Source organism: Zeugodacus cucurbitae, chromosome 3 (genome assembly GCF_028554725.1).
Source record: "Zeugodacus cucurbitae isolate PBARC_wt_2022May chromosome 3, idZeuCucr1.2, whole genome shotgun sequence".
In the NCBI taxonomy this organism is placed as follows: domain Eukaryota; kingdom Metazoa; phylum Arthropoda; class Insecta; order Diptera; family Tephritidae; genus Zeugodacus; species Zeugodacus cucurbitae.
The window spans coordinates 68,015,668-68,041,210 of NC_071668.1; the positions used below are offsets into that span (position 1 = coordinate 68,015,668).

Below are 25,543 nucleotides of genomic sequence, written 5' to 3' on the forward strand. Positions count from 1 at the left end.
AATCAATGGCTTGTATGGAAAACTTTCGCATTTTACTACATATCTTCACGAAATTTGGTGTGAGTTATTGCTCATAGAAATAATTTACTCTCCGAAAAAATTGTTTAGATCGGTTCACTATAGCATATAGCTGCCATACAAACCGAACTATCGTTTTGAAATTTTGCAGATGTTATTTTCTCTTCAAGAAGTTGCTCATTTGTCGGAACTGCCGATATCGGACCAATATATCATATAGCTGCCATACAAACTGAACGATCGGAATCAAGGGCTTGTATGGAAAACTTTCGCATTTTACTACATATCTTCACGAAATTTGGTGTGAGTTATTGCTCATAGAAATAATTTAATCTCCGTAAAAATTGTTCAGATCGGTTCACTATAGCATGTAGCTGCCATACAAACCGAACGATCGGAATCAAGGGCTTGCATGGAAAATTTTCGCATTTGACGTGGTATCTTCACGAAATTTGACATGGATTATTACTGCTTAAGGTAATAATACAATCTCCGAAGAAATTTTTCAGATCGGTTAACTATAGCATATAGCTGCCGTACAAACTGAAAGATCGAAATCAAAACTTTCTGATTGGTAAATAACCTTAATGTTTCTAGCAAACAACCCGGCTAAAAAGAATTACTAAAATGTTTTCTTGTTTTTTAATTACTTTCTTTTTTGGTCTTTAGAATTGCTTAAACACATAGTTACTAAAAGAAATGCACCTGTGAAGGGTACAATAGCTTCGGTACAGCCGAAGTTAAAGTTTTTTCTTGTTTTAAATTAATTTTAATTTCAATTTTTTTCAAACTTAAATTTTCTTTGTAATCTATTTACTTACTAATTTATTTTTAATATTTTGAAATAAAATTATACTAAGTTTTGAAAATAATTGAGTTTAATTTCAAATAAAATTATACTTAATCGTGCTTTGCAATTTTTAATATGCTTTCTTAGAGTCTTTTAAGTTTTCATTACAAAAATTATTTTAGTTTTAAAAACTAAGAATTGAAGAATTAACAGCATTAAAAAAGCAAAAATTGTCCTTAAAATCTTTGAATTTGATAAAACAAAATAAATCAAAATTAAAAAATTAAATTGTTTTCAATTAAATTTTAAAATCTTTTAAATTTTATTAAAAAAATAAACTTTTAAAATTTTAAAACATTCTTGCTAAAGTTGAATTATTACTACACTATTTTATTTTATTTTTTCTCTTTTATGTTAACTGATTAATTTTTTTAAATTCAATTATAACTATTTTTTAATAACTTTTTAACTTTAATTTTTGGTTATTACTTTTTAAAACATATGGCTAAAATTTCAGTTTCAAAAATAAAAGGTAAAAGTTAAATATACAATATTTAACGCAAGTATTTAAAAATGAGAGATTTTAATAAAAAAAATATTTATTATATTTAAAATTTGATTTATTTATTTTATATTTTCTTATTTATAAATTTATTTTTATTTATTTTTTTATTCGATCAAAGTTAAAAATTATATGTTATTGAAATTTTTTATATATTTAAAACTTTTTTTTTTTAATTTTTATATTATTTGTTATTGTAATCTTATTTACGTTTTTAAATATTAAATATTTTGTATTTCAATAAAAAAATCGTGTGAAAAATGCCACATGTTAATATTATTATTTCCTTTTATTAATTTATTTTTATTTTAATTATTTTTACTTTTTATTATTATTGTAATTTTACTTTTTCATATTACAATCAACTTAAAATCACATAACGTAAGAATTAACATAACTGTTAAATTTGAATAAAACTCAAATAATTTCTACATTACATTAGTTTACGAAATATTTTAATTACACATACTTGTAAATTCCGCTGCTTGAAAATCTTCCGCTTCAAACGCTCAGCGTTGTGTCTCTCTGTTGTTCTCAATTGTTCGCACAAAATTTAGCGTCACAACTTCACTTTCGTAATATTTCGTATTTATTTTACACACGGGAGGGCTTTATTTTAATACACAATAACAGTTTTCATAAATTATTTCATCGTTTCTCTGTTTTGTTTTTTTTTGAATGAACAAAAATAGTTTTCAAAGAAAATTTAGCGCTCGTTTAACACATACACAGGAACTCGTTTGTACGCACAGCGTTAACTCAATTCCTCCACTTCAACAATTGTATTTTATTCTTTCTTTCAACAACTTCCTGCTGTAACGATCCTTTTGAGTGTAATCGTCGTCGCTAAGTCACACACCGACTGACAATGCGCATAAACTGGTCCGTTGCTTTATAGGCTCGATTGTGTGTCGATCAAGAGTGAAGAGCCAATAAACGAATCAACAGCAAACAGCAAAAGCCCCAAACAACCTACTACCAACTCTCACACCCACCACAACAACACACACACACAGCGTGCATCGATCGATGGACGATAAAAAACGCGATGCAACAACAACAATCGACCACGAACAACGAACGAACGAAACCGACATACGACAAAATAAATAAATAATCACGAGAAGTACACAAAACAAAACGATTTTGATTACGCCGGCAACAAGTGTTACGAGATCAATACGCTCTAACTACTCGGTACTCTGTACGTGCATTGGTTAATGCATAAGTATAAGTACAAATACTCGTAAATAAAAAGTAATTGACTACTTCGGAGCGCTAAATAAATGTAGTATTTACATTTGAAATTATTAATTTTTTATAATTTTCACTTGCAATTTTCAGTCGTCACGCCTCTCAGTAATATTTTAGGAAAGTGATTACTACAAAGATTCATATAATTAGAGCCTATTTGAAATTTAACCGCTAAATGCGTTATGTATTTCATCATTAACATTTTCAGGCTGATGAATTTCTTTAAGTCAGAAAATACAATATCTCAGCGAGACAAAAGCTTAATTTATTATCTTCAAAAAATTAATTATTTCTTTTTTAGGAACCTTAAAATGGTTGGCGAAACTCGAACTTCTATCGCTTTTCTCAACCTTTTTTTAATCCTCTGTACTCAGTGCTGAACAGCTCAAACTTGAATTCTCCTTTAAATAGCCAACAGCCCGTTCCTCACACAACTAAAGAACTCTAAACCCAACTGACGGTATTTTATCACTTGCTGACCAATAGTAACTTAGCGTTTCAGTACTGTATTACGAACCTGATTATCTCTTAATATAATCGTACTGCTATATGCTATTTAGATGTCTTATCTCATGACTATCGGCGACTAATTTTTAGGACATATACATTGACCTAATCTTATCTATAATATTGATATGAATGTTGTTCTGTCCTGAACCGTCTGACTTTTAGAAATAATGTACCGTATCTAGTTGATAATTCCTCCAATAACTGAGAGTTTATTACTTTTAATTTAACACCTCCAAACGTATCGAGCTGGGAACTTTAGAGCTGATGAGCTCGTAAAAAAATCCGCTCGTGTCCTATTTCATCAGTTTGGGAACGAGGTGGGGCTTCGTTGTCCTCTTGCGTTCTAACGCTGGATCAATGATACTCTCGCGAGTTTGGTAAACACTAGTTAACACTGGTTCCGAGATCCACATGGCGCAGAGTGAAGCGCAAGAAGTCGTCTGAACTGATTGCTCTTAAAAAGGTTCATCTTGCCGCAATAGCGAGAGTACTTAGTGGATTTTGCTGAGTAGGCACACATGCGATGAGATCTGGAATCATTTTCTCCTGCACTATCCTGCGTTTACAAACCTATGGTTGAAACATCTCGATTGCTATACGCTTGGCGAACCAAGCACACTGGCTGTAATGGACATACATTTCGGTAACTTTTAGGGCACTATTCCTGTCTGCTGTAATCTTAAGATTAAAATACAAAAACATTTGGTAGTTTTCTTAATGCTATTTCGTACTACATCCATCGTACAAAAGTGCGATCACAGCTGTTGATCCTCGAATAAGCACAAACTTATTACATTATTACCATCTGTAACTACTGAATTGAAAGACCCTGTTCTCCACGTTGTTATTTGTTTTAACGATATTTTGTGGTTAGCAGGTGACACATTTCAATATTAATGATTAAAACAAACTCAACCGACTTTGAACCAGTTGAATCTAAATTTCTAAGCAAATATTTGATACTAGAGGCGGAATATATTAATGCTTTACTTTGAAGTTGTTCAGTATTGCGTGGGAGTAAGATTAAATCAAAGTGCATAGATATAGACTAGGTTTCATGACGAGAAAGTTTTCCAAACCGCTATGTGGACTAATAAAAGAAGATGTGAGACTAGAGTTTCATAAAGTATTATTATACCCTGAACAGGGTATATTAAGTTTGTCACGAAGTTTGTAACACCCAGAAGGAAGCGTCGGAGGATCTATAAAGTATATATATAAATGATCAGTATGTTGAACTGAGTCGATTTAGCGATGTCCGTCTGCCTGTCTGTATATATACGAACTAGTCCTTCAGTTTTTAAGATATCGTTTGCAATTTTGCAGATGTTATTTTCTCTTCAAGAAGCTGCTCATTTGTCGGAACTGCCGATATCGGACCACTATATCATATAGCTGCCATACAAACTGAACGATCGGAATCAAGGGCTTGTATGGAAAACTTCCGCATTTTACTAGATATCTTCACGAAATTTGGTGTGAGTTATTGTTCATAGAAATAATTTAATCTCAGAAAAAATTGTTCAGATCGGTTCACTATAGCATATAGCTGCCATACAATCGGAATCAAGGGCCTGCATGGAAAATTTTCGCATTTGGCGTGGTATCTTCTGAAATTTGACATGGATTACTGCTTAAGGTAATAATATAATCTCCGAAGAAATTGTTCAGATCGGTTAATTATATAACCTTAATGTTTCTAGCAAACAACCCGGCTAAAAAGAATTAGTAAAATGTTTTCTGCACCTGTGAAGGGTATATTAGCTTCGGTACAGTTGAAGTTAACGTTTTTTCTTGTTTTCAGTACGTCTCGCCGGGCAATAAGAAGTGGTTTCTACGTGCAACTTCCGAGAGAAAAGTATGTCTGAATATTTTAATTAAACAACGTCGAGAAAATTAACGGGTATTGAAAAAATTGCCGTCAAAACTAATTATCTTTAATAGTTGCATAGTACACTGAAATTTATGGAAGTTACATTTGCTAAATTGACTTTGAACTTTCTTTGCAAAACATCTCTCAAATTGAATTAGATGATCGAACGATGAAGGTTTATGGAGTATCTAAGACCGGACTTTCAAAATATTAAGAAATTCCTCAATATGAAAAAGTAAGTATTCTTCAAAATCTTATATTTTACTGCTGATGAAGACATTTGGTATTATTTCGTAACCGTTGTCCATGAACCACTGATTCAATATAGCGAGATGGCTATAATATTCTTCTGGTAAACGTGCTTCAAAGGACGCCACTTTTGCTCTGCTGACTCACTATGTCTTTTTGGGCCAAAATTTTGGGTAATACCTCTTTAATCAATCTGAAAAAAAAATTACTTTGAGGTTATTCCAAGATGTATTCGAATTTCGATTGATTCGTTATTGGCTTCGAGTTAAAAAGTTCCTAATTTCATTTAGGATAAAGTGACTTTCCACAGTGGAAGAGTTTTGGAACAAACTTTCTCAAACACATGTCTCATCAAATGTTAGATTGTATTCTGTACCTTTATTCAGCATTTTTGTCGGATTTGGCACCCGCAACTATTTTGTTCGGTAATAGGGTATCACACGAGGCTTCTGGCTACAACTATCTTCTATTAGCTATATTTTTGAGCTCCTTATTTTACTAATCAATGACGACTTCGAATATTTTCCAGCGGCAAAATTTAGAAGGAAGGAAGGAAGGAAACGATCTTTAGTTCTAGACTCTGAAACAAAGATTTGGAATGAAAAATAAAATGGTTGCTAAAATTAACATTTTTTAGTTAACCTATAATTTGAAAATAATAATAAGCTATAGAGATATCTTTTACGGTCTATTTTGTCGAACCAATCAATAGCTATTATTCTTATAAAACTTACAAATTTGTGTCAAATGTTAAATGCGCTGAAATGTAGGTAACACTAAAAGCTCCGTCATGATTGTGACGGACCTCTCCGAGCCGTTCGATACCAAACGAGCTTTCAGACAAGGTGACTCCCTATCGTGCGACTTCTTTAACTTGATGCTGGAAAAAATTTTACGAGCTGCAGAGCTAAATAGAGAAGGTACAATCTTCTACAAGAGTGTACAGCTGCTGGCGTACGCCGATGATATTGATATCATCGGAAGCAACAACCGCGCCGTTTGTTCTGCTTTTTTTCGCATGGATAAGGAGGCGAAGCGAATGGGTCTGAAGGTGAATGAGGACAAGACGAAATATCTCCTGTCCAGTATCAACAACACCAACAATGTCAGCCTCGAAATCCAGCGCAGAATCACTCTTGCCAACAGGTGCTACTTTGGACTGAGTTGACAATGGAAAAGTAAAGTCCTCTCTCGACAAACCAAAATCAAACTCTACAAGTCGCTTATCATTTCCGTCCTGCTTTATGGTGCAGAAGCTTGGACGATGTCAACATCAGATGTGACGATACTAGGAGTTTTCGAAAGGAAAATTTTGCACAGGAATTATGGTCCTCGGAACATTGGCATAGTTCAGCGAATAAAAGACAGCGGCTACGCTGGCTAGGTCATGTTGTCCGAATGGACGAAAACACTCCAGCTCTGAAAGTGTTCGATGCAGTACTCGCCGGAGGCAGCCGAGGAAGGGGAAAGCCTCCGCTCTGTTGGATGGACCAGGTGGAGAGCGACCTGGTTACACTTGGGATTTCCAACTGGCGCCGAACTGCGAAGGAAAGAGAAGAGTGGCGCGCTCTCATCGATTCGGCTATAACCGGCTAAACGGTTCTACGCCAATCACATACATACATTTCATATCATTAGATGAGTCAACTATTTGTAAAAATTGAAGATTTCTTCAAAATTTTAAATGCTACTTATCTCGAAGTCATACTTGATTTATTATTATTATTATGTTATTCGAATTTTATACTCTCCTCAACTCACTATCCGTTCAAATACGAACATACTCTTATGGAAACCGCGCACGACACCAAGCATGAGTAATAACGAACGTTACTCTCATTTGCTTTTTATTTTTTGTGTATGTGTGTGTGTCTGAGTTTCTATCCAGTCTTTATTTGATTTCATCATTATGAATGTGTTAATATTGCGAATAATATTATCAGCTTATCTAAATAATAGAATCGAGTTGACGATATCGTTCAGTTAGACATACAATATATTCAAACAATCAGTTAATACACTCATCATAATTTGCAATGCCGAAATTTAGATATTCTATTTTAAAAATGTACGAATTTGGTGTTTAGTTAGCATTTAGCTGACTTTCAACCGCCAACCACATAACGTGAGCAGCTCTTATACCAATACTCAGGTATGTGCATACATACATACATATGTTGGGTACTATCATTTTGACATATCTGTTGATAATTGCTTGCGCGTCACTTACTATTTACATTTTAATACGCTGATTTATTTATTGCGCGCACAAATAGTTAGTGTCCATTGTAAATGTTTGTCAAAAATGTCAGCTCGGAAACGTCACATGTTAAGCTTTTTGGTTTTTATTTCCTTCTATCAACCGCTAGCAACTACTAATCGTTTCTCTACATTTTGTATTTGTTGTTGTCGTTTTTTTTTCGAATATAACCGTCATAGATTTTGTCGTGCGTGAAAACTGTCTATATTTGTATAAAATAAACAACATTTGCGGAAGGTAGTGGCAATCTGTTTGCAATTAATTCAAATAAGTGAGGCCAGCTGAACGGTGTTTGACTTTTAACTAGATCTTGTTTGCATACATATGATAAATCATATTGTAATTTTTTCAGTTCGCTTTGAAAAAATATGATTATAGACACGAATTGCACTTCTAATCAGTGGTGGTGATCAGCTGATCATTTAAATGTTGGTTAGTGGTTTCGGCGTTGTTTTTTTATACTTTCGCAACAAAGTTGCTACGAGAGTATTATAGTTTTGTCCACATAACGGTTGGTTGTAAGTCCCAAAACTAAACGAATTAGATATAGGGATATATATATATCCAAATGATCAGGGTGACAAGAAAAGTTCAAATCCGGATGTCTGTCTGTCCGTCCGTCTGTCCGTCCGTCCGTGCAAGCTGTAACTTGAGTAAAAATTGAGATATCTTAATGAAACTTAGAACACATATTTCTTGGCACCATAAGAAGATTAAGGGCGTAATCGGAGCACTACCACGCCCACAAAATGGCGAAAACCGAAAACACATAATGTGTCATACCTAAGCCATAAATAAAGCAATGAAAATAAAATTTGGTACAAAGGATCGCACTATGAAGGGGCATATTTGGATGTAATTTTTTTGGAGAAGTGGGCGTAGCCCCTCCCTCACATAGGTTTTTTGTATATATCTCGCAAACCAATTAAGCTGTATAAACCAAACTTTCTGCAGTCGGTTCTCTTACGTACCCCACCATACACCATGAAAATAGTTGAAATCGGATAATAACCACGCCCACCTCCCATACAAAGGTTAGGTTGAAAATTACTAAAAGTGTGTTATCTCACTAATGAAAAACGTCAGAAACACTAAATTTCACATAAGAAATGGCAGATGGAAGCTGCACTCAGATTTTTTTTACAAAATGGAAAATTGGCGTGGCGTCGCCCACTTATGGGTCAAAAACCATATCTCAGGAACTACTCTACTGATTTCAATGAAACTTGGTTTGTAATAGTTTCCTTACATCCCAATGATATGTTGTGAAAATAGGCCAAATCGCTTCACAACCACGCCTACTTCCTATACACTAGAACTTTGAAGACAATCTGAATCGTTTACTTTACAATATATAAAGTAAGTACTAGTGAAGATATCGGTGCAGAACTTTGCACAAATACTACATTTATAGTGTGGCAGCCCCATTCTAAAAATCGTCGAAATCGGACCATAGGTTTTCAAGGCCCCATATATAGAACATGAGGACCTCGGTGCTTCTAACCTAATATTAGGGTTCCAACTTTCAATGGATTTTATACCATATATATGACGAATATGTGGGTCAAATTGTGTATTATATAATATAAATAAAGTTAAATAAATAAATTGCGAGAGTATAAAATGTTCGGTTACAACCGAACTTAGCCCTTCCTTTCTTGTTATTATTGTGGTACTGAGGTTAGGTACTGAGCTAAGCAATAAGTTATAACTTTATTACTTGAACTTTAGTTCAATTAGTAATAAAGTTTAGATCTTATTTTGTTTATCAAACTAATTGTAGTGGGAACATTAATTGACTAAGTTCTTTTTAATGATCTCATACACTTTCTGCGCATACTGTAATTCAGTTAAACTCAGATATATTCACCGAAATTTGAGAAAACTATATACAATTTTTGTAAATCCAAGCCAATAAATACTCCATTATTTTTATATTCTATCTAGAAGAGACATTTTTTAAAGTTACTATTAATTGTTGTCTAAACAAATCAATTTAAATATATTTTTCGTTTGCCTCCGTACAATATAGAGACACTCTTTTAAGATTCTGCATCGATAGTAAAATTTCAAATTTTATATAATGTCCTGACCAAAAAGTTCGATTTATGGAAGGAAATTTGTATGCAAGTTGCACTCTATTGCCTCTTCAAGAGTTCGAGTTATGGAGATCTTCGAGTTATGGAAGTTCCACTGTATTATATTTTATTTTAGTTAAGGTAGGTGGCTAGAGTTTTTATTTGTGGCGCGATATCTCCAGGACGCGTCCCAGCAAAGGACTTGTACCCTCATCTAGTATTTCCGTCGAGCACTTAGAAAAATCTACAGCTACGAATATGCCTTTATCACAAGAGTATTGTTATACCTGAAGGAATCCATCACATCACTAAATTACTTCCTTCGTCGTAGTTTAACAGAATAATGCTGTGGTGAAGGTCCTTACAAGCAGCTGGTCATACAGATCAGCTTCCTTTCAAATTACGTAACCCATTTATCCTGATATTGCATGTCCTTATAACATCTTATGTTTATACTCTTGCAACAAAATTGCTAAGAGAGTATTATAGTTTTGCTTGTAAGTCATAAAACTAAACGAGTTAGATATAGGGTTATGTATACCAAAATTTGAGTTGAAATCCCAATGTTTGTCTGTCCGTCCGTCCGTTCCCTAGCTCTCATAGACCTAATTATAGCTTTTTCAAAAATATAGAGAGCTTAATACCTTATAAATCGGTTCATATGTGAAATATCTTAGCCAAATTAAGTGAGCGTATAGTCTTGGATATATTATTGTACCTTGGTAGTGAAAATGAGTGAAATCGGTTCAGGAATTTTGGTGGTTCAGCTCACATATACTAGATACAAATTACATCAGTAAATTGCGAGAGTATAAAATATTCGGTTACACCCGGAACTTAGCCCTTACTTACTTGTTTTGAACTAACTTCAATATTTGCTTGTTATATATACATTACATTATTTCTGATTATAAAATTATTATTACTGCGTAGAAGTCTTTTCCGGTATCACTTTGTATATGGAGAGAACTCTTCAGAAATTCGCTTCCTTTTTCTTATTACTATGGCCTATTCATAATAGGCCGAGTATTGAGATGTCCCAAAGAAAGGTTTGGAAAGGATTTATGAAAGTTGAAACCATGAAAATGGTAAACAATTTTCAAAATAATAGTTCATTGCGCAAACTAACGGTTATTTTTTAGGCGTATTTTACTTTCAACGAACTGATTGGACCTTATCAGTGTGGCTTTAGACCTGGAAAATCGACAACTGACCAGATATTCACCATGCGCCAAATCTTGGAGAAAGAAAAGAGGTGAAAAGAGGATCGACACTCACCACCTTTTTGTCGATTTTAAAGCTGCTTTCGACAGCACGAAAAGGAGTTGTCTTTACGCCGCGATGTCTGAATTTGGTATCCCCGCAAAACTAATTCGGCTGTGTAAATTGACGTTGAGCAACACCAAAAGCTCCGTCATGATTGGGAAGGACCTCTCCGAGCCGTTCGATACCAAACGAGGTTTCAGACAAGGTGACTCACTATCGTGCGACTTCTTTAACTTGATGCTGGAAAAAATTTTACGAGCTGCAGAGCTAAATAGAGAAGGTACAATCTTCTATAAGAGTGTACAGCTGCTGGCGTACGCCGATGATATTGATATCATCGGAAGCAACAACCGCGCCGTTTGTTCTGCTTTTTCCCGCATGGATAAGGAGCCGAAGCGAATGGGTCTGGAGGTGAATGAGGACAAGACGAAATATCTCCTGTCATCAAACAAACAGTCGGCGCATTCGCGCCTTGGCTCCCACGTCACTGTTGACAGTCATAACTTCGAGGTCGTAGATAATTTCGTATACCTGGGAACCAGCATCAACAACACGAACAATGTCAGCCTCGAAATCCAGCGCAGAATAACTCTTGCCAACAGGTGCTACTTTGGACTGAGTAGGCAATTGAACAGTAAAGTCCTCTCTCGACGAACCAAAATCAAGCTCTACAAGTCACTTATCATTCCCGTCCTGCTTTACGGTGCAGAAGCTTGGACGATGTCAACATCAGATGAGACGACACTAGGAGTTTTCGAGAGGAAAATTTTGCGCAAGATTTATGGTCCTCAGAACATTGGCAACGGCGAATACCGCAGACGATGGAACGATGAGCTGTACGAGTTATACGACGACATTGACATAGTTCAGCGAATAAAAAGACAGCGGCTACGCTGGCTAGGTCATGTTGTCCGAATGGACGAAAACACTCCAGCCCTGAAAGTGTTCGATGCAGTACCCGCCGGAGGAAGCCGAGGAAGGGGAAGGCCTCCACTCCGTTGGAGGGACCAGGTGGAGAGCGACCTGGTTACACTTGGGATCTCCAACTGGCGCCGAACTGCAAAGGAGAGAGAGAGATGGCGCACTATCGTCGATTCGGCTATAACCGGCTAAACGGTTGCAACGCCAATCACATACACATACATTTTACTTTCAGAGTATGACTTCTGTTATATAAGAAAAATGTAGATTATACCAATTTTTGGATTAATAATATGGTCAGCCTCCTGAGATCCACAAACTCTTTATAGAGTAATCAATTGTTGTTGTTGTTTTATATAACTCCGATTGTTCTTCTATAGTAAATATATCCTTTTTTCGCACTTCGAAGTCAAACATTTAAATTTTGGAGGCTAACTTCGAAAAACGAAAAATACACTTTTTTTACTTTACTCAATCTTCTGGAAACAATTAGTTTAGTCCAATACCCAGTCAAGTGTTGTACAGAGTAATGAACAAAATTACTCCGGAATGTTTATTGCTGACATACAGCCCCAATTGCTATAAAAATGGATAAAAAATTGGGCCACATTTAAAGCATAATTACAAACCCTCCTCTTTATAATATTAAAGTATTCAATACTCGTACTATACTACACAGTAGTAGGGAAGTCGATTATACGTACTTATTACAAAGTCTACGTAGTCCTTGTTGAAGTCAACAGGCTGATCTAGTGTCAGCTTATTGTTGAATTGCACTGCAACTGAGTAGCTGACTCAAAGTACGGCAGAGGTTGCAAATGGTCCACGAATCTACCACAGTGGAAAGTACCTTTCATACTACTAATGTTTTGCATTTCGGGGCGGTGATCAACGCACTTCTGAGATCGTGGTAGTGTCATCGTGAGACTTCCATCACCAGATGTTCTCTATATTATATGACCAAGTGCAACAGTCTTAAATTTTCATTTATAAAACCTTGAATTCCCCATCAGTCGCTCAAATAAATGTAGTCCGTGTGGAACCACTGTCCATAATGAAGGACCTTCTTAAATTTTCTAATGAGGTACCACGCCAATAATTCACGCAAATTATATTCATAGATGAAAATCAATATTTTTACAATATCACTTCACTTAATTAGACAGTTAAGTTTTTCGCGTGACTTCACTTGAAGTGAAGATAAGATACAAACATTCATACTTACATATGTATGCACCAGTTCATGCTAATAACTGTCAGTGTAATGGAAATAAATGATCAAATTCCAATGGATTGCAACGCACGACGCAGCGCAAATTGCAACGAAGACGGATGCGTAACTGCAACAATGCTGCAACAACTTAACATACGCACTCCACATCAAGTGTCGCACGTATACCATGCTCGCATACTTCTGTAGTGGCTGTGATGCGCCAGCGAACTCTTTTGCGAGTTGGCAGCCAACTCACGAGACCGAATTTAATTGCGGCCGTACGGTTAGTCATACATTATTGTTGTTGTTGATGCTAAACAATTGATTTGCAGCGCGCACGTGAGTAGGCACATTGACTTCAATTGTTTTTGCGTGATTATGAGCGCGTGCGAAAAGAACACCGAGCTAGCATAAAACAACAACCACAACAAACATACATAAAAAGTAACTGCATGAAAGCAAGTGAGTAAGCTTGCGTTGAACTCTGGCGGAATACGGAACTTTGTGCGACCATTGAATTCATTATTGATTGTAGGGGTATACGTCCGAACCCGGATCATAGACAATTATTGCTTAGTAAGAAAGCGCTAAGTTCGGGTGTAACCGAACATTTTATACTCTCGTAATTTATTTATTTAACTTTATTTATATAATATAATACTCAATTTGACCCACATATTCGTTATATATATTGTATAAAGTCCATTGAAAGTTTGGAAACCCGAATATTAGGTTAGAAGCACCGATGTCCTCATGTTCGATATATGGGGCCTTGAAAACCTATTGTACGATTTCGGTGATTTTTAGAATGGGGCTGCCACACTATTAACATAGTATTTGTGCAAAGTTCTGCACCAATATCTTCACTAGTGCTTACTTTATATATTGTAAAGTAAACGATTCAGATTGTCTTCAAAGTTATGGTATATAGGAAGTAAGCGTGGTTGTGAAGCGATTGGCCTATTTTCACAACATATCATTGGGATGTAAGGAAACTATTACAACCCAAGTTTCATTGAAATCGGTCGAGTAGTTCCTGAGATATGGTTTTTGACCCATAAGTGGGCGACGCCACGCACATTTTTCAGTTTGTAAAAAACATCTGAGTGTAGATTCCATCTGCCATTTCTTATATGAAATTTAGTGTTTCTGACGTTTTTGGTTAGTGAGTTAACCCACCTTTAGTAATTTTCCACCTAACCATGGGAGGGGGCGTGGTTATTATGCGATTTCTGTCATTTTTGGACTGTATAAGGAAATGGCTAAAATAAACGACTGCAGAAAGTTTGATTTATATAGCTTTATTGGTTTGCGAGTTATATACAAAAAACCTATTTGGGGACGGGGTCACGCCCACTTTTCCAAAAAAATTGCATCCAAATGTGCCCCTCCCTAATGGGATCGTATGTTCCAAATTTTATTTTCATAACTTTATTTATGGCTTAGTTATGACACTGTATAAGTTTTCGGTTTCCACCATTTTGTGGGCGTGGCAGTGGCGATTTTGCCCATTTTCGAAAGCTCCTCAGGGTGCCAAGGAACATGTGTTCCAAGTTTCATTAAGATATCTTAATTTTTACTCAAGTTATCGCTTGCATGGACAGACGGACGAACAGACATCCGGATTTCAAATCATCCTGTTCATTTATGTATATATAACCCCATATCTAACTCTTATATTTCTTGGTGACACAAACGACCATTATGTGAACAAAACTATTAGAATCTCTGCAACAGGTTGCGAGAGTATAAAAAAACGTAAGACTGCTTCCTCGAAACTCGGAGCGAATATGTGGGGCCACTGTTAACCCGTTAAAAACGAGGAACGAACGAGAGGAAAAGTGATTTGGTTGTCCTAGAGAGGGTTGGGCACAAGGGGGGCAACTTGGTACCACAAAAAAGTTTTTGTCACGGAAACTGTAACTGAGCCTCTAATAAGTAACTTCCAATTACGACGACCTGGCAAAGAGAAACAGACCAGGATATGAAATTATATACATGGATTGTGCGAAGCTTGTACCAAACCATGTCCCTACAACAACAAGTAAAAGCAGTAGAACGGTTCAAAGCAGGCATCGTGGCTGTCCAATAATTGCGATGGACTGGAAGCGGCGTTATTCACAGAGGAAATTATGATTTTTTTGTTGTAATTATGATTTTGTTGTTGTTATTGTAAGGGCAAGCACCAAAATCCGCACCGGGTTGTGGGATTGATGGTGCTCCAGTCGAAAGTTTCCAGAATTAAGCTCAGCAGAGGAAACAGCTATCGCATCCTTTGTTGATTATGATCGTAATTATCAAACAGAAGCCTCTACAATTCCCTGAAGAAATGTAAACTACACAAATTTTAAACTCCAAAACCTTGGACTGTACAAATTTATAATTCCCAACCACACAACTGCGACTGGATCTAAAAAAATTGCTATCAATAAAAATTGCATGAGCTAAAACCGCAACAGCATAATCATCATCCAGTTTTGCACAATCATAAGACCAAGCGTCGACCAGCTATGAAGCAAACGCTTGAGCCAGACACTCCAGGCATAAATCAAAAATAGCCGCCCTGGAGCAGCAACTGTAAGTAACACTGGGATTATGGGGTATGGTGACAGTAAAAGTGAAAAGCCACACACAACAATCAATTAAGGGCAATTACTATTAAAGCAGTGACGAAGCACAGCCTCGGTGGCTCGGTGACTTTAGCGACGACACAAACGATCAAACAGAACGAGCTTTGAGAAGCGCGCAAGCGAACCACAGTCGCTGTCTAGCCAAGCAGTGAACAGCATGCCCATACCCACAGCAACCAGCAACCAACGGTCACCAAGCTTCATTCCACAGGAGCTACGTCAGCTAGCGTCAGCTTGAAATTGCTTACGCGTCAATGGAAAGCAATGTAGCAGAGAATTTTCACGAATCAAGGAAGGAAGGAAGGCAGCTCCACAGTCATCACAATAATAATAATGCAACGAAACCGCCGCCGCGTCGGTGTACAATGGGTGGTGGGCGGTGAGCGGTGGAGCCCAAGAGCTAAAGAGCTGCAGCGTGTCGATGGCTGAGCCTTAGCCAGTCAGCGAGTGCAGAAGCCTCAAAGTAATTTAAGCAAATTTACACTTCAGACACTCATTGAAAGTAAACAACAAATACAATGACAACAACTAAAACAACAACGAATGAATTAAAAACAAACAGTTATAGCAATCGGCATTTACAGTTGTATGTACTCGTCTGTATGCGACGACAACGAGAGCGAGTGAGTATAACATTAACAGCAACAGCAACAACAACATTCATAATATATTTGTAAAACAAAAGCAGCCGTAAGCTGTAAAGGCAAAAGCACGAACAAAAACGCAAAGCAACATGCCGCGCCACGCAATGTTTGATTATGGTAAAAGGCAAGGCAACAACAACAACAAGAACAACACAATACAAACGATTACAGAGAACAATGCTTTTTTGGGAGAGTAGCCGAGTAGGCAAATAGCCGAATGGTCGCAGCGTGAGCAGCGCAGCAGCCCGCATACTGAGTATGCGCTAAAAAGCGATTGTGGCGAACGACAACAACGATTGCCACCGACAATGATTGTGTTGGTGGCGATGATGCCACAAAACAGACAAGCGCCAACCGTACACACACACAGTGGAGTCAGCACGCGTGCAGTAAAGCCAGCAAGCCAGGCTAGCAGCAGCACTATTCAACGAAGCGCAGCTGCACGCCAGTCAGTCAGTCAGTCAGCCAGCCCGCCCGCCAGCCTGCAAGCTAACTAGTCAAGTAACCAAGCAACCTAACAAGGAACGAACCGACCAACCGACCGACCGTCCATTGCTAGCATTCAGCCAGGCTACAGACTCCAATATAAACTGGAGCAACGCACGTACGCTTCGCGCAAAGCAGCACCAGCAGATGAAAAACAAAAGCTAAAGCTAAAAAACGCCACTCACAACAAAACACTCTCACGCGCCTCGTCGTCGGCAGTGCAGCAGTCGTCGCTGTTGGAGCAACAATGAGATATCCCGACAAAGGATAACAGCCCTTGGAACACGTACACATACAAAAGTGAACGAAGTTCAAAGCTTTTATATACGTACGTAGAATGTTGGAAAACGCATAACAGCTGGTGGATGCACAGTGTAACGGTAAGTGAAACAGACAATTTATTTTATAAGGTGTAAGATTTCATGATTTCTTACTTAAACTGGTGTAAGAAATATCTGAAATGTATGTAAGGGATTCAATAGCTTACTAAATATAGTGAGACCTTATTGTGATGTGACCGAAGCATCTTGGCAGCACGAACTTCGGAGAACCTGCTCAAAGCGCTTTGTCGTCACTTAAGTACCTCGGGCATCCATTTTGAGGAGTTTGGTGCATCGCAAGAGACTGCCTTTCGCTGTTCAAGTGGGATAGATTACTAAATATAATGAGACCTCATGCGTTTGAAGCATCTTGGCAGCACGAACTTTGGAGAACCTGCTCAAAGCGCTTTGACGTCACTTAAGTGTCTCGGGTATCCATTTTGAGGAGTTTGGGACAGCGCAAAGGACTGCCTTTAGCTGTCCAAGTGGGATAGATTACTAAATATAATGAGACCTCATACGTTTGAAGCATCTTGACAGCACGAACTTTGGAGAACCTGCTCCAAGCGCTTTTCGTCACTTAAGTGTCTCGGGCATCCGTTTTGAGGAGTTTGTGGCATCGCAAAGGACTGCCTTTAGCTGTCCAAGTGGGATCTCCTGTAGCACAGGGATCAGCCCTTTAACCTAATCTAAACCAACCTGCACACTTTGTACATCCATAATCCTTAGACAACCTGCAAGCGTATATTAAACTAATTTTAGACTACTGTCCATGACTGCCTTTAGCAAGTCAAGTGGGATCTCCTGTGACACAGGGATCATCCCTTTAATCTAACTTAACCTACACACCTTGTATATCCGTAAACCTTAGAGATCATTCAAACTTCGAGTCTTCTTAGATTAAGTTAGATTGAACTGATTCCGGACCACTCTCAAGTATTCGTTCCAATGACCTTGTTTTCTACACTATTGGATTATCAGATCTACATAATTGGAACGGGATAGATCATTTATTTGGTGAAGGGATGTCAACTCGGCGGTATTCCTAAAAAAATAATCAATAATTCGTAGTCTAATTCGATTAATTTGGCCGCGACGGTTCCGGATATGTGAGTCGGTATATTTTCATGGTAGAAGAGAGTTTTTCGCAAAATATGAATCGGCCGGATATTGCCGTGTTGTCGTTGTAGATCACAACCGACCATCACATTTTCGGCCTCTAACACAACCGACTTCTTCACAGCAGTTTGGTCGAGTGAATTCTACACCTCCGACTGTTCCATGATTGCGCTGAATTAGCGTCTAACACTGCTGGAAATTGGTCCCAAAGATGTCATTGTTGTCCGAAGCTAGCAATCGCGGTACCTATTCCAGTGACAACTTTTTCAAGCCCTAATGCCCTGGATGATATACAGACTGTGACCAATACAGTCTTTTGGGATGCTCATTATCTCATCTCATACTCAATGCTTCCATATTTTCAGTAATAGTCGTTGTCGAGGTTCATCACAAACTGACGTGAGACCACATTCAAACTCATTAAACTGATTTTAGAGAGTATCCATCAAAGAAGAAGGTCACCACATACTGCAGCAAAGTGGTCTTGGATTTCACTTTACCGAAACAAAAATATTTTCCCATTTTCATAAAATTTGCGGTCAAGACAAATATAGAGCCTGATAGGGCTCCACACCAGAGGCCTACGAATATTGTATAACACGAGTGTAAATTTCTCTTGCGTTTGTGCTTTGATCGAGCGGGGTCTGTGGTATCTCGGGAAGATCATCCATTTTTTAGGTATGCTGTCATGTAAATCCCTCAAATGCTAATTGTTTGTTTTGTCCCACTGCTTTCACATCGTATGACACGAAAGCAGTGAAAATAACAATAACAAAACCAACAACAATAGCAAAAATAACAACGAAATGGTGAAAATAACAACAATAGCAAAAACAACAACGAAAATTGCTACAACAACAGTAGCCGACATACATACGAACATATTCACATACCGAGTATATACGACTCGTACACATAGCGCAGGAAGAGCACAAGTGAAAGGAGAGCATAATAACTATGTAGAAGAAGAGGAAGCATAAGTGGGAGAACAAATACGATGATGCTGCTGCTGTGCTGTGTGGCAATGAGACAGCGGTGGCGGCGACGACAACCACGATTCAATCGAAATCCTTGTAAGCGCGAACAAATCTTAACGCAATTAGAGAAGACGAACGCTTGGTCGCGCCGACACGGAAAATGGTGAAGCTGCTGCCGCCGCTGCGATTTTCTATTAACTTTAGTACATTCAAGTATTTGATGTGCAAGTAACAAGCTCAAAAAGTAGAGTAGCCAATAATTGAAAACAAAAAAAAAAAAAACAAAAAATCACACAAAATCTAAGGAAAAAAAGAAACGTTGTGCAAATACGATATGCAAGAAAGAAAAGTTTAAAGTTCAAGCAAATTTGCTGACAACTGCAAAGGCAAGCAAGCAAGCGAAAAAAAGTGTGTGTGTGTTTAATAGCAAAAAAGTTAAGCAAATATGGAAAAAAGTGAGCAAGCATAAGAATTAAAAAAAAAGTTGAAATTGAAGCTGTAAGATTTTGAAAGACGTAATAGAAGCTGAAATCTTTACAAAAGCGACAAAAAAATATTTCAAAACGGTTTTTGAGTTGAAAAAATTTGTTTCAAAACGGTTTTTGAGCTGTAAATGAGCTGTTTTTGAGTTCAAAAAAGTATTTCTAAACGATTTTTGAGTTGAGAAAAGTATTTCGGAACGGTTTTTGAGTTGAGAAAAGTATTTCGAAACGATTTTTGAGTTGAGAAAAGTATTTCGAAACGGTTTTTGAGTTGAAAAAGTATTTCGAAACGATTTTTGAGTTGAAAAAAAATTTCAAAACGGTTTTGAAACTGGAAAAATCAGATATTTTGAAAAATATGTGTTAAACTCCGTCAAAAAAGCATTTTTACTGTCAATACGTAAAACGAACTAACGGTAATTACCCAAAAAATACGCTTGCTGCTAAAATGAGACAGCCAATAAGGCGATAATTGTGTGAAAATCCGAAACTAAATACTGCAATGACCAAATGGCGAACATAATGAGCATAATAACAGCGTTGATGAGTTGGAAGTAAAGAGGTGAAAATACAAAAAAAAACGCATAAAAGTGCTGTAGTAAGCTAAAATATATGTATATACAAAAGCCTATTGACGATTGACGCTATGTTAATAAATATACCGTTATAGTGTATTCATGCATTGCCCAGCTGTAGGCCAAGTCGTCTAAACGAATTTCCGCTACTATTACACAAACACATACACTCATACACACGCATTCTCTTATCTCTTTAAAGTGCACGACAACAACAACAACAACAATGAAGATAAAGTGTAAAGAAAAAGTATTTGTAATATGAGTGGGTACAGTAAAATTCCCCAAAGCATTCAAGTGTGTTAGAAAAAAAGTGGATGTGCGTTGCGTGCAAAAAAGTGAAAGGGCATCAACGCCCAAAAAGATGCTGCACACAAATACATATACGTGTATGTGTATGTGTATTCTCGCAGCAGCAGCAGCAGCTTTTCGTTTTTGCACCGCATGCGTACGCACACACACAAGCGCATTTGCAGGCTGCGAAGCTGCTGTTGTTGTCGCTAACACTGTCTTTGTGTTGTTGTTGTTGTAATTTTTGTTGCTGTTGCTTTTGTTGTAATTTTTATTGCTATTGTTTTTGTTGTTGTAATTCTATTCTTGTTGTTATTGTAATATTTGTTGTTGCCTCTGTTCTTGCTGTATGCCCACTGCCCTGGCTCGTTGCCATTTTCCCGCTGTGGCAGTTTCTCTGTTAAAGTAACGAAAAAAGTAAAATTGCCCCCGCCGTCGTCGTTACCGTTACAATTGCCATTAGCCATTTGCCACTACCATTCGATACATTGTATTCGTCGTACCCTTCGTATCAGCATCAGCTCTTGTGTGTGTGACTGTGTGCGTTTTATGCTTTCGCCTGGTGTTGCTGTTGCCATTTCCGTTCTGGCGATAGAGACACAATTTCGTTCGGTCGACGCGTTATGCGACGTTCGGCTCGTTGGGGGCTGTTAATCATGGCCTAGCACAGCAGGCGGCAGCAAAGCAGTCTCGCTCCGTGTGCGTATCCATATGGGTCTTCGTGTGTGTGTGCGTTTGTGGGGTTGACAAGTTGCCTGCAGCAGCTGAAGGGCTGCTGGCAGGCAGTCGGCGTGTAAATCTATGTGTGAGTCTGTGTGTGTGTGTGTGCCCGTGCGTGCCTTCGTAGCAGTCTAGCTGCCCAAAAGTGCAGGGGTTGCCTGGCGCGCTGTTGATGTTGTTCCACACTCTTGGTAGCGGCGGTGCCGTTTTCAGTTAGCGAAGTAGCGTTTGTCTACACAGCCTGCAGCATAGAGTCGACGTTTGGTGACAGTGTTGCCGGGTTGTTTTTCAATATTTTTTTTTTATTTTTTTTGGAAAATTCAATAATTATATGAAGTTTAATTGGAATTTTCTCATTTTCAATAGCATATACGCTCATTTTCTCTATATAAATTTTATTAAAGATGAGTTGTGTGATATCGCTTTTCTATAAATTTTAAACATTTAACAGCCAATTGCGTCAATGAATCGAATAAATTAAATATAATGATCTCTAAGCGATGGTAAGACACCTATTGAAGCACAAAAGGAGCGATCTTTGATTGCTATGAATTGGACTAGGTCAGACAAAGTCGTGCATCAATGGAATTTATAAATACACGTCCAAGAAATATCACTGAATGGAAAAATGGAATCACAAATGGAAAAGAAAGCTCATACAGTTAGGCTAAACCAGCGAGAACCAGCGATTGTTAAACAATTTCTCACTTAACTTCTTTTCTTTTGATACCCAATGTATCATAATTCGTCTGTTACTTCCTGCTGGTGGTGAGACACTCTATAAGGATAATAAAATATCCAAATTTCTACTGTTTAGAAAGTTTATTAGCAGCCGTCATGTGGGAGTGTTTAAATATGTGCACCAACAATAGCTAGTACAGGTTAGGTGCCTGCACCGGGATTCGACAAAGAGACAGAGTAAACATTCGAGGTATTTCTGCCACGAAAAAGAATGCTTGCCTTTCCGAACTCTTCGACTCGATTCGAAAATGAATTTACTCGAATTCGAATGCTTTGAATTATGTAACTCTATTTTCGCATTTTCAATCCTACTTTCGAATAGTGAATCCGAATAACGAATATTTGCAATTATGTAGTTCGAATTTAATTGTTAAATGTACTCGAATTTCGTATAAAATATTCGATAGCTTATGAGTTGTAGAAAACAAATGTTTTGAAAAATTTAATTATTTTAATAAGTTTTATTACATATTATACTATGGATAAGAAGTTTAAATGCAATATTATTTTTAATAGGGACTCGCCTAACAAAAGTTATTAACACAAAACAAAATAAATTTGAAATAAAGGTGAAATTTATGCAATCACATCCAAATTTTGCCAAAGGCTTAAAGCTTTTCTTGTGATTTCATAAGCTATGCATTGCAAGACATAATTAAAGGCTTCCTTGGAAAGTCTAAAGTTTTGTATGAAGCTATAATCCCAAGGTCTTCTCGCAATCCTTTCCTCAATAATTTCCTCGTCCTCCATCCACAATGCAACGGAATCCATATTTTAAAATAAATTTAAACATATTTCATTTTATTATGACATTTAGCATTCGAAAATACTGACACAGGGTGATACAACTTTCGCATATTTATTTTTGTTTACAGAATGCTAAAACACATTCGAGTCGAATATTAAATTCGAATAGAATTTACTTTCGAATCGAGATACAGAATAGGGCCCCTGGTTTAATTATATGTTTACCGGATACCATCAAAGCACACATCTTTCTTTTGAATACCTTTGTGATTTCCTTACGCTTTTAGACTTTCAAATACAGTTGAACTTCCATAACTCGAAACTCTATAACTCGAGGATCTCGAAACTCAATCGAACTCTTGAATTGGCAATAACGGTTAGCAGCCAAATTGTATACAAATTTTGTTCCATAACTCGAACTTCTATAACTCGAAGTTCTTCCTTACTCGAGCTCTTGAATTGGCAATAGAAGTCAAATTTCATATAAATTAGCTTCTCTAGCCCTAAGATTTTTGTGGGTTGGGTGATTCAAGTTAGGGAAGTTCAACTGAATATGGTTTCAGTTCAAGTTGCGTTAGACTTTTGCCGCCGTTTTTTTTTTTTGTAAATTTAAGGCTTTTTTTGTATAAAAACGGTTACAAAAATGTTATTCAAAATATTGGCCGTATTTCGTGCAAATGTCGAGAATTCAGCTCAAAAAGTGACATTTTCAGTTGAGAATAAGTTTGGAATGCAAACAGTTCTCTACGAATATTTTATTGGGTTAATGTTGACACAAATGTCCAAGATCGATATAAAACGATTTAATCGATTTAATCGACCAGTGCTTGACCCTAGAGACATCTATTGGAAAACGGAAGAAAAGTTGCAGACCTTATATTATTTTCGTAACATATTTCTGTACTCTGATACTTTAGCATTCCGCTTTGATCTCTAGCATATATTTGTAGAGTTTTTGTGGATACTAAATAGATAGATTCTATCATGGTACTTCAAAGAATGCATGACTAGAGAAAACCTCCAACATTTTTCGTGACGTAATATTAGTATTTAGATAAACTTATAAATTCATTTAACAAGTTTTTGATCCACATCTTTGATCTATCCTGTTTGGTTGGTTTAGTGTAGTCGCTTAATGCTTCAGATTATGATATTAAATCATCTGCGTATCTTAGACCAGACGATTCTTTATTGAATTGAGGAATGTTCTTGACAAAATTTAAAAATTGAAGTGGATGGAGCCAGTTTTTTGGGTTCTGATGGGAAGTTCTTTACTATATGCTATAAAGATTTATACAGTTGAGATAGTTATAATGCAGTTAAGTCTGTGCTTGGTAGGTCGTGTAGTTATTGTTGTTGTATTCTATTTTTATTTAATCTTTGAAATGCTTATACACTTTTTGACAAATTCTTGGAATATATAAATCGTTAAAAATTTATCTGAATAACTTAGAGAAGAATATAATGAGATTAGGGAGTTAAAATGAATGAATGATGATAGTCTGTAGTATATATATAAATATACAGACGTTAAGCTAAAACATTGTCTATATTAAATTTTTAATTTTTTATTATTATTTTTATAATATTTAATATTATTAAATTTTAAATATTTTTTTTTAAATTCTCTTACCATTTATATTATTACTATATTTTTAAACGATCATATACCTATAAAAGGAGATCAGACACCACTTCAAATGCCATTTAGTATTCTCACTAAAAACTTTGAAGTAATTAAATTAATTTCAAAACGCGCCAATATGGCAACACTATTTGTCAAACGCACGCACACGCATGCCTAGTCGACCACTAATACTATGATAAACTAGCAAATGCCACACACCGAGCACACACACACACATACATAGTTGTCTACCGTTAGTACAACTCACTCTTCAGCATTTCGTAACTAGGCGTATATGTATGTGTGATGCGTGTGTGTATGCTTGCATGGCGGCAACCGCAAGGACATTGAGATAGCGACAACTAACTACTAACAGCCAACAGCCACTAGCCATAAGCCAAGCAACCGCAGCTTCAATAGCACTGGATGGCAATAGCAACACGGCTAGCTAGCAGCGGCCACTAGGCAGTATGAGTGACACACACATACAGGCACATAGAGATGTGGCGGTGACTCCGCATGGCTACACGGCTGCCACAGTTACAATTACAGCCGCAAAAGCAGCCTCAGCAGGCACTAAGTCATGTAGTGGCATTTTTGGGTCAAATCGACAATCGGCGCACCAAAACAACATTTTTCGTCCACACATGAGCACATCCCTGCTTATGTGTATATATGTACATATGTATATGAGTGTATGCGTGTGTTTTGGTGACTAGGTGCTTGTACGCTGCTTATGATATACGGAATAAATTTGCATGAGCGCGCAAGGACCTCATTAAATGTACAAATGACTACATTTGCAATTGTAAACTAGCAAATGTGGATTTGTGTATGAGTTTATTTGTGTATGTGTGTGTATGTGTCTATACCACATACATATGTTTCAAGTATGTTTGGTGATGGTTAGTTGATTTTATGCATGTTTGAATTGTTTTTATGTGCGTTGAGAATTTAGTGTGCTTTGAGTGGAATGAAAATATTGTTACCTCGACAACCTGTTAAGCTTGATACACAAACATACAAACACATATGTACGTACATGCAAATATAGAGCAAAATTTGAATAACAAAAGTTTAGGAAATACCATGATAACGAAATGAAAAATGGATTAAGAGGTTTTTTTAAAGCCACGAAAATTTGAAAAAAAAATTTATAAATTCCAATGTTATAGCTATCTGTGTTGACC

General features: G+C 36.9%; 2 protein-coding genes across 8 annotated transcripts in view; one reads left to right on the forward strand and one right to left on the reverse strand.

Annotated features, from left to right (window-relative positions):
• LOC105214691 (sodium/hydrogen exchanger 9B1) overlaps window positions 1-2,273 on the reverse strand; it is a 49,538-nt gene extending 47,265 nt beyond the window's left edge. The window contains exon 1 of the mRNA XM_054228230.1: window positions 1,840-2,273. The gene's annotated coding sequence lies outside the window, so the exon portion shown is untranslated. The remainder of the gene's footprint in view (window positions 1-1,839) is intronic.
• Window positions 1-25,543, forward strand: part of LOC105214733 (uncharacterized) — a 130,513-nt gene that overhangs the window by 49,965 nt on the left and 55,005 nt on the right. The window contains exons 2-4 of one of the 7 annotated variants that reach the window (XM_054228225.1): window positions 4,677-4,773; window positions 4,838-5,037; window positions 5,166-5,242. The exons of 1 other annotated variant lie outside the window; for it this stretch is intronic. The gene's annotated coding sequence lies outside the window, so the exon portion shown is untranslated. Of the gene's footprint in view, window positions 1-4,663; window positions 4,774-4,837; window positions 5,243-14,928; window positions 17,135-18,270; window positions 20,215-25,543 lie in introns of those variants that run through there. 5 more of the 7 variants (XM_054228223.1, XM_054228224.1, XM_054228227.1 and 2 more) reach the window with 5 other exon arrangements.